Here is a 10,095-nt window from a genome sequence, read left to right as displayed (position 1 = left end):
CCTGTTAAACAAAAAGTCCGGAAGCAGGCCTTGGAGAGGCAGCAGTTTATTGCAGAAGAGATTAAGAAGCTTGAGGCAGTTGGTTTGGTCAGAGGAGCGCTACATCCCAGTTGGCTAGCAAACCCAGTGGTGGTCTGGAAGGCAAATGGGAAGTGGAGGCTGGGCATTGATTTCACAGATCAGGACAAGGTTTGCCCGAAGGACCTGTTTTCCTTGCCGCGTATTGATCAGATAGTGGATTCCACTTCAGGTTGTGATTTGCTCTCATTTATGGATGCCAATTATGGATACCACCAGATCTTCATGTCTAGAGAAGATGAGGAGAAGACATCATTCCTCACTCCATGTGGTACATACTGCTTTGTTCGCATGTCATTCAGATTAAAGAGTGTTGGGTCCACCTTTCCAAGGGCAGTCTAGATTGGTTTTGAACCTTAGTTGCATAGAAACATTGAAGCTTATATCGATGACATCGTGGTCAAAACCAAGGATAGAGCAACTCTCATTTAGGATTTGGAGGAGACGTTTGCAAATCTACGCAGGATCAATTTGAAGCTAAACCCAGAGAAGTGTGTGTTTGGCATCCCCTCCGGCAAACTGCTTGGATACTTTTTTTCCCATGGGGGGATCGAAGCTAATCCCAACAAGATCAAGGCCATCGAGCAGATCCAAGCGCCAAGGACTGTTAAAGATGTGAGGTGCCTGACGGGATGTGTTGCCGCGCTAAGCAGGTTCATCTCCAAATCTGCCGAGCATGCCCTGTTGTTCTTTAAGGTTTTGAAGAAGGCAGGTCCTATAAGGTGGACCCTTAAAGCAGACACAGCTTTGCAAGAGTTGAAGGCCTACCTGTCCTCTGTGCCTACCCTGGTTGCGCCCAAACCCGAGGAGCCGTTGTTGCTATAATTAGTGGCAACCAACCAAGTGGTCAGTACAGCCTTGGTAGCGCGACGAGAAGTGAATGAGAAAGAAAGTGAGCAGAGGCCGGTAGGGCCATATAAGGATCAAAACAGCAGCGAGCACGACAACGATGGCAACCCCAAGGACGCGGCAAGGAAGAAAGTGGTGCAGCGCCCGGTGTACTTCATTAGCTCCTTATTACAGGGGGCCAGATCGAGGTACTCTGAAGTGCAAAAGTTGATTTTTGGTCTTATCATGGCCTCAAGGAAACTACACCACTACTTCCAATCCCATGAGATCACGGTTGTTACTCATTTCCTATTGCAATGGATACTCCGAAACCCTGAGGCTACCAGCAGAATCGTGGAGTGGGCTTTGGAGCTATCAAGCTTTGGTTTGAAGTTTGAGAGAACATCAACTGTCCAGAGCAGGGCATTGGCAGAGTTTATTGTGGAATGGATGCCAACCCCTGATGAGGATGTGACAGAGACAGTTATCCCCGGCAGGGAATCACTCAAAGAATGGATTGTGTATTTTGATGGTGTTTTTTCCTACAAGGTGTAGGGCCGGTGTGCTTCTTGTCGCCCCCTCCTAGGAGCACTTGAAGTATATCATCCAGATGCATTTTGCCCGAGAAGAAGCAACCAACAATACAGCAGAGTATGAAGGGCTCCTTGTCGGGCTCAGAATTGCAGCAGAATTGGGAATTAAGAAACTGATCATTCAAGGAGATTCACACTGGTGGTGAGACAAGTTAACAAGGATTACCAAAGTCCATTGATGGAGGCATACGTCGGGGAAGTGAGAAGATTGGAGGAGCACTTTGACAGATTGCAAACAGAGCACGTACCCCGTGCGGAAAATAGCATAGCTGAATATCTGTCAAAGTGTGCTGTGCAGAAGCTTCCTATGGAACTAGGGACTTTTGTTCTCTGTCTTACTCAGCCCTCCAGCCAGGCCCATCAATGGACTGGAAGAGGAGAAAGTTGGACACCGGAAAGCCTCTCCCGGTAGAGCCGTCCGCTCCAGGTAGAGACCCTGCCGGAAACAACTCCTCATAGCCTGCTAGACCACCCCCTCCAGCCAGGCCCATGGACTCCTCGTACGAGGCTGGTGCTCCCGCAGCAGAGGTGCCGCTAGTCCTTGTTGCCGAGCCACAGGCTCTAACTTGGGAAAGGCACATTGTCTGCTTCCTCCAAACCGGAGAGCTTCCCGACGACCAAGACAAAGATGAAAAAGTAGCCCGGAGGGCCTGTATGTATCAGTTTGTCGACGACACTCTGTACAGAAGGAGGCCCAACGGTGTGAAATTAAACAATGTCTGTCGGGAAGAAGGAAAGGAATTGCTGGATGATATACACAAAGGAATGTGCGTCTCCCACATTGGATCAAGGGCGTTAGTTGTGAGAGTATTCCGACAAGGATTCTATTGGCCCAGAGCCCTCCAAGATGCGATCGAGCTAGTCACTAAGTGTGAAGTCTGCCAGTTCCATTCCAAGAAAACACACCTGCCTGCCCAAGCGCTTCAGACAATCCCTCTATCTTGTCCATTTTTGGTCTGCGGGCTCGATATCCTCGACCCCTTCCCCCGAGCAATCGGGGGCTTTGAATTCTTGTTTGTTGCCATCAACAAGTTTCCAAATGGCTGGAAGTGACTACCGTGAGAAAGGTGACTGCTGAGTCAGCTACCAAGTTCTTGAAAGATCTGGTGTGTCATTTTGGAGTTCCGGCAAGGATCATCACTGACAACGGCACCCAGTTCACGAGTCGCGCCTTCATGCAATATGTTTATGCCCTCGGATGCAAGATCTTATTTGCCTCTATGGCACACCCCCGAAGCAATGGACAAGCTGAGAGGGTGAGCGCTAAAGTGCTACGCGGACTCAAGACAAGAACCTTTGATACGCTCCAGGAGCACGGCAGGTAGTGGATCAAGGAGCTGTCGGTAGTTCTCTGGTCCTTCAGAACGACACCAAACCGAGCTACCGTGCAGACTCCCTTCTCCCTGATCTATGGGACAGAAGCAGTTATCCCCAGGGAACTCATTTATGGGTCACCTCGGGTAATTGCTTACAATGAAATCGTGCAATATTAGCACCGGTGTGACGATGTTGTGCTACTTGAGGAGAACCGTCTTCGGGCTGTTACGCGTGCTGCATGCTATCAGCAAGCCCTGCGTCGCTATCATATCCACAGGGTTCATGCCCGGTGTTTTGAGGAAGGTGACCTCATTCTTAGGCGTGTTCAGTCTGGCAAAGGTACAAGGAGAACTTTCTCCAGGCTGCTACGCGTGCTACACGCCATGAGCAAGCCCTGTGTCGCTATCATTGCCGCGGGGTTCATGCCCGGTGTTTTGAGGAAGGTGACCTTCTCCTTAGGTGCGTTCAGTCCGCCAAGGGTACACACAAGTTGTCACTGAAGTGGGAAGCCCATTACCGGTAGTACGAGTCACCAGAGTCAGCGCAGTCCATCTGGAGACCGGAGATGGCACTCTGTTGCAAAACTCATGGAATATTGAGCATCTCCGCAACTTCTACCTGTAAGGCGCGAGGCTGCCGAGCCCTGCCGGGCAGCCACCCATTTGCACAGGCCTTGCCTCAGCTACATATAACACCTTGTACAAAGGGGTGATGACCCTGTGCAAGAGAAAATAAAGAAGCTTTGTAGGGGGGCCCCAACCTAGATTGCATGCATGCATGAGCATTCCAGATCACTACATAGGCATTTTCATGAGCATCTGCATATGCATATAGATAGGATCGCATCCTGCATTCATTCTCATCTACATGAAGCTGCAGGTTCTTGCCGTGAACTTGGCTTCGACAAGGAATTGAGAAGATTGCCCGGCACTACGATCCCCGACAAGCCAAACAGATAAGTTCTACCTCTTTTCCATTTGTGTTCTGTAAGCTATAACTTATGCATTACAAAACCTCACCACTCTTATTATACTTAGGTGCTCCCATTCCTGACTCAAATGATGCTTTGGTCAGAATGGTCGTAGTAGCTTTTGATGAAAGGAAGTTGGCGGGGGGCTGGCCCCTTTGTCTGTAACCCGGCATATATGGCTCTCCGGCAGACAAAAAGGAGGTCGGCAAGATAGCCTGTCGGGAAAAATTCGTTTATTTACACTAAAGAGGCATCTCACCTCTACATGGACATATACATGCACGGGTTCCCAGCAAGGTTCATATTTTTCATTAGCATGTTGATACAAGTACAAGCATTATAGAACACAAGCATGGACACGAGAGATTACATTATTTGAAATAAAATTTGGCTAGTGCCTACAGATTTAAGATTGAAAAAGATAAGTGCACCGTAATCCCCTTTCTTGTCCCTCTCCTCCCAGGCATGTCGATGTACAAAAGTGTGGGTACTTTTGTACCCCTTACTTGTGCACGGACGGTCGCAGCCACCCCCAGCGAGGCAGAAGAAGACAGCAAGAGACAAGAACAAAGAACATCAAGACGGCTACCTAGAATAGCGAGCAGCAAGAGGCAAGTAGGGCCACGCTGGACAACAAGCCTTGCCAAGGTGACCTGTGCGGCTCCCGGCAAGCCCCTTGCCGAGGGCAACTAGCGAAGAGACCAGCTAGGCCACCACCCTTGGGGTCGAGAACTCTGACACCATCGACAATGTTCAAGATCAAGGGTTGGAGAGCACATGCTTGGTAGCATGCGGCTCCTCATGAAGATCGACAACCCATGGGTCCATGTGGGGTCAAATGATGAAGACCCCCGGCAAGACCCTTGCCGTGGACGACTCCAAGGCCCCCGGCAAGCCTTGCCGAGGATGACCGCGGGGCCGCCGCCATGCCCACACTCGACAGGGTTCCGCCACCTCACCACCACTTCAACGCGACGATAAGCATGAAAGCAAAGCAGGCCCTGCGTGGCAGCATGCAGATCTTTGTGGAAGCTTCCACTTTGCCAACACAGCAGCTGGTTGGCCAGCATGGCGCTGCATGCCTTGTCAACCCAGACGCGTGGCAAGATGAGGGGGAGCGGCAAAGGACAGGATGGCCTATGTTGCCCTCCCCAATAAAGCGAGAGGACACGTAGGCCTCACACCAAATGCGCTTGTCCTACGTTGATCGAGCGATAAGCTCATATCACTGTAGCTTGCCACCTCCAGTGTGCCACTATGGCAACCCCTTTGCGTATAAAAGGAGGCCCAAGACACACAGAGAGGGGATTCAGACTTTTGGACAAAGCACGCATCGTAGCTAGTTCAAAATCTCAAGAACACTCATATAACTAGATAAAGCAGGACTAGGGTATTACGCATCTTTGCGCCCCGAACCTGGATAAAACTCCTCTGTGTGCTAGCAACTCGACCTGCTCTTCGTGCAACTAAACCACCGCCAAATGTAGAAGGGATCCTTGTGACCCCATAGGTGATCGGTTTTTCCCGACATCTTTGGCGCGCCAGGTAGGGGGTGTTAATTGTGAGAATCTGGTCCGTAGTTGGAACAGTAGCTCTGTCGTCTCCATGCCTCTGAAGACGAGGGCAAGCGGCGGCGCCCATGGCCGCAATGATGATCCGCATCGCGACCAAAAAGCTAAGTTATCTCAACCTTGAGTAACTCTCCCTTCTTATGAGGTTATCAACTGTCAAGTGCTTAAAGGGGCTAGTTCGTCGTTTTGGTGTGCAAAACAGGGTCGCCACTCACAACGGCGTGCAGTTCTCAGGTCGCACCATCACGCAGCACGTCCAAAGATCTCGACGGCAAGGACACAAACTTTGGACAAGCTACGCAAGCGCGGAAAGTGCTGGATTGATGAGTTGTCGGCGGTTCTTTGGCCAGTCAGTGACGCCAAATCGAGCCACCAGCCCGACACCCTCCTCCCTCGTATACGGGGCGGAGGCAGTTCTCCCCATGGAACTCATATACGGGTCACCTCGAGTGCTCGCTTATGACAAGCTTGAGCAATAGCGGTTGCGGCAAGATGACACAGCACTCGTTGAGGAAGATCATCTTCGGGTGGCAGTGCGAGCCGCGTGCTACCAGCAAACTTTGCGCCGCTACCATAGCCGCAAGGTTCATGCCCTAAGCTTTGAGGAAGGCGACCTTGTTCTTCGGCGCGTTTAGTCAGCCAAAAATTCTAGCAAGTTGACGCCGAAGTGGGAAGGCCCTTATCGGGTAATACGACTCCCCAAGCCCGGCGTAGCCTGCCTGGGGACCAAAGATGGTGTTCCGGTGAGCAAATCCTGGAACAACAAACATCTTCGTAAGTTTTACCCATAAGGCACGGTTGCCGGGTGTCACAGCCCTAGAGCTTGCTTGTAACTAGTGGCATTGCATCCATGCATCATGTTTAAACTTATTTGGAACTTGATGGGGATTGCCTAAACCCTAGCATTAAAGGAATTCAAATAGGTTCAACCAAAAATATTTTTCAGTGAATCCAAATGGCTTTAGAAAATGTTCATCATTTCTGGAAAAAATGCTTTAAACCAGAACCAGAGGTGCTGCACATTTTTCATGTCACATTTGGTCACTGGATTAATTCATAAGTATTTGAATTTGGACATTTAAATTTTATAATATTTTTTTAAATGTCCAAATAATCCTGAAAGTACTTGGGGGCTATTGGAAATAATCCAAATAGTGCCCACAATTTTTGTCGGGATTTTATTAAATGAGTTAGTATTTTTACTAATTCAAAACAGAGTAATAAAAAATAGAAAACTAAAACAGAAATAAAAGAGAGAAGCCCAGCCACTTACCTGGCGCTCACCTGCAGCAGAGCCGGCCCAGCTTCCACCGGCCCAACCCATCGCCGCTTCCCCCCCCCCCCCTGTCGTCTTCCTCCCTCGCCAGAAGGACACGCCGCACGCGCCCGAGCTCGCCACGCCACCAGGCTGCCTGCCTGTGTCGCCTGGCCACCGCGACGCCGCGTGTCATCTGCTCGGCGCCGCCCCGACCCCCTGGACCCCCTCGCTCTCTCCCTCTCCCTCGTTTCTCTCCTCTGCTTCCTCTCTCTCACTCGCCCGAACGCAGCCGTCGCCGCCGACGAGCTCCCCCACGGCCACAGCCACCCCCTCGCTCCCTCTCCGCATCCCTGAGCTCCGTCCCGACCCCGTGGAGCTACACACACGACGCACGCGACCCCGGGAGGCCAGCAACGTCGCCATCGCCGTCGTCTTCCACCTCGGGCTCCGGCCACCATCGTCGTTGATCCGCCGCACGCAGGACGTCCCCGAGCCGGCTAACCATCCCTACAGCACCGCTGTGAGCTCCTACGCCTCCCCTCTCTCTTCCCCGCCTCGATTGCGCCCTGTAGTCTCGATTCCACCGGAGCCGCGAGCTCGGCTCCACCGGCCATGTCGCCGCCGTGGCCACCATCACCTAGAGCTACCACCGAACGCACCAACGTGCTCAGCACAATGCCAGAAGACCAAAACCCCCTCCAATTGCTCCTGTCGTGAAACGCAACGCCGGAACCGCTAAGACCCGAACTCCGGCCGCCGCGTTTGAGCTCGCCGCCGTCGATATAGATCGCCCCCGGCATAACTGACTGCACCACTCGACGCGTAGGATCTTCAGCGTCACGTAGATGCCCTCCGCCGGCCATTTGGTCGCCGGAGGAGGAATTCCGACCCCCTCCGCCGTCTCTGGCTCCGCCGGCGACGAGCCGCGGGTCAACTCCGGCGAGTTGACCCAGGTTTGACCTTCCCCGTGTGTCACTGACGTGTGGGCCACCCCCCTGACATTTAGTTAGTATTAGTTTAACACTAATTAACCTAGGTTAGTTAGCTGATTAGTCCCTGACCAGTGGGCCCCGGTCCCACAAACAGTTAGTTAGAATTAACTTAAGGCCAATTAACTTGGTTAATTAGTTGTGTCACTCACCAGTGGACCCCACTGGTCAGGTTTGACCTGGGGCGCCCAGTTGACTCTGCTGACGTCCCAATGACATGGTGCTGACGCCATAAATCATTTTCTGGATTTATTATTATTCAGGAAAATTCAAAAAATGCCCTAAACTTCAATAAATCATAGAAAATCAACCGTAAGTCAGAATGAAATAATTTATATATGAAACATTATCAGAAAAATTCAAGGAATCCATCTGTACCATGTTCATGCATGTTTGAACAATGTTTGTCCTCTGTTTTGGACAAAACAAATAAAGGGCATTTAAATAATCATATGTGGAGTTGGAGTTTGAATCATGTATTCAAACCAACTTCATTTAAATCATAGCTAGGTGCATTAGCCCAAAACACATTCATATTGCCATGTCATAGCATGCATCATATTGTGCATTGCATTGATCATGTTTCTTCTGTGTTTGCTGGTGTTGTTTCCCCCTCGATAGACGTTGTACCGACGATGTGATCGTTGACACTGATGAAGACTCAATGCTATCTTCAGAAGTGCTAGGCAAGCAAAACCCCCTTGTTCATCCCGATACAATCCTACTCTCTCGCCCCTGCTCTCTTTTACTGCATTAGGACAACAACGATCATCTGTTACTTGCTGTGGTAGCTGAACCCCTTATCCTCTGCATGACCTGTCATTGCCACAGTAAATAGATGAAACCCACTAGTATGAGTAGGAGTTGTTTGAGCCCTGTTGTGCCTACTCATTCATGCTGTTTGTCATGCCTGCTACTGCTTAGAGTTGAGTCAGGTCTGATTCATCGGGGATGAATCAGAGGCGTGTGAACATGTCCTACTGTGTATGAACTAAGTGTGTGAACACGATTTGGTAAAGGTAGCGGTGAGAGGCCATGTAGGAGTACATGGTGGGTTGTCTCATTGCAGCCGTCCTCAGGAACTGAGTTCTGTGTTTGTGATCCATGAACAGTTACTACCACACATTGGGTTCCGGTAACTCGACCCCTCTCGACTTATTCATCAACTTGATCTCTGTCCAGGAGTTGCAACTAGTTTCTGGTGTTTGTAGGTAGTGTTAGTAGTCTACCAAGTGGTACCCGGTACAGGTGGGCTTGGGACAGACTAGGCACAATGGCACGGTGTACCAAGCGTACATCCACCCGTCGAGGTGGGCTTGGGAACCCTGCACACATTGTTTGGGGCCGTGAGCGACACCCCGGCCGGATCTCCTTGCGGATGGAACCCGAATAGGCGATAAACCTAGACTAGAGACTTGTTCGGTTAGTCAGGTCGTGGCCGACTCCCTCGCCCGGCTTCCGCTTGAAGGTTGCCGAGGTACATGACGTGTACAGGGCGATAAGTGGCGAAAGCGTGTGTGAAGAAGTACACCCCTGCAGGGTTATCACTATCTATTCGAATAGCCGAATTCCTCGGATATGGAAACTTGGACCCCTTGCATAGTTCATAGACAAGTGAAAGTGGATACTCTAAAATACGCAAGATAAGCGTGAGTGCTATGGATGGCGTTCTCGTAGGGAGACGGGAGCGAATCCATAGTGGTGTATTGATATGGTGAATATGTGGACTCGTGTGCGCCACCTCAAAAGAGTTACTTGCAGTCGTAGTTCAGGATAGCCACCGAGTCAAAGCTGGCTTGCTGAAGTTAAACCCCACCATCCCCTTTGTTGATAATGATGCATATGTAGTTAGTTCTGATGTAAGTCTTGTTGGGTACATTTGTACTCACGTTTGCCTATTTTATGTTTTTGCAGAGAGACTTCAGTCTCACTAGTAGTTCCGCTTGGACTTCGACGTTTAGCTTGTTACCTCAGCTACGATCTTGTGCCCTCGGCAGGATCTGGTAGATAGTCAGGCTTTCAGCCTTTTTCATTTATAGATGTCTGTACTCAGACATGATAGCTTCCGCTTGTGCTTTGACTTGTATGCTCTGAGTGTTGGGTCATGAGACCCATGTTTGTAATATCTCGCTCCTCGGAGCCTATTGAATAAAATACTTGAGTTGTAGAGTCATGTTGTGATGCCATGTTGTATTTACACATATCGAGCATATTGTGTGTATGTTATTGAAATGCTTGGTATGTGTGGGATCTGACTATCTAGTTGTTTATCCTTAGTAGCCTCTCTTACCGGGAAATGTCTCCTAGTGTTTCCACTGAGCCATGGTAGCTTGCTACTGCTCCGGAACACTTAGGCTGGCCGGCATGTGTCCTTCTTCGTTCCTGTGTCTGTCCCTTCGGGGAAATGTCACGCGATGAATACCGGAGTCATGTTAGCCCGCTACAGCCCGGTTCACCGGAGTCCTGCTAGCCTAGTGCTACAGTCTGGATT

Source organism: Triticum aestivum, chromosome 5B (genome assembly GCF_018294505.1).
Source record: "Triticum aestivum cultivar Chinese Spring chromosome 5B, IWGSC CS RefSeq v2.1, whole genome shotgun sequence".
NCBI lineage: Eukaryota > Viridiplantae > Streptophyta > Magnoliopsida > Poales > Poaceae > Triticum > Triticum aestivum.
The sequence above is the reverse complement of the archived record's forward strand: the minus strand, read 5'-3'. Positions refer to the sequence as shown.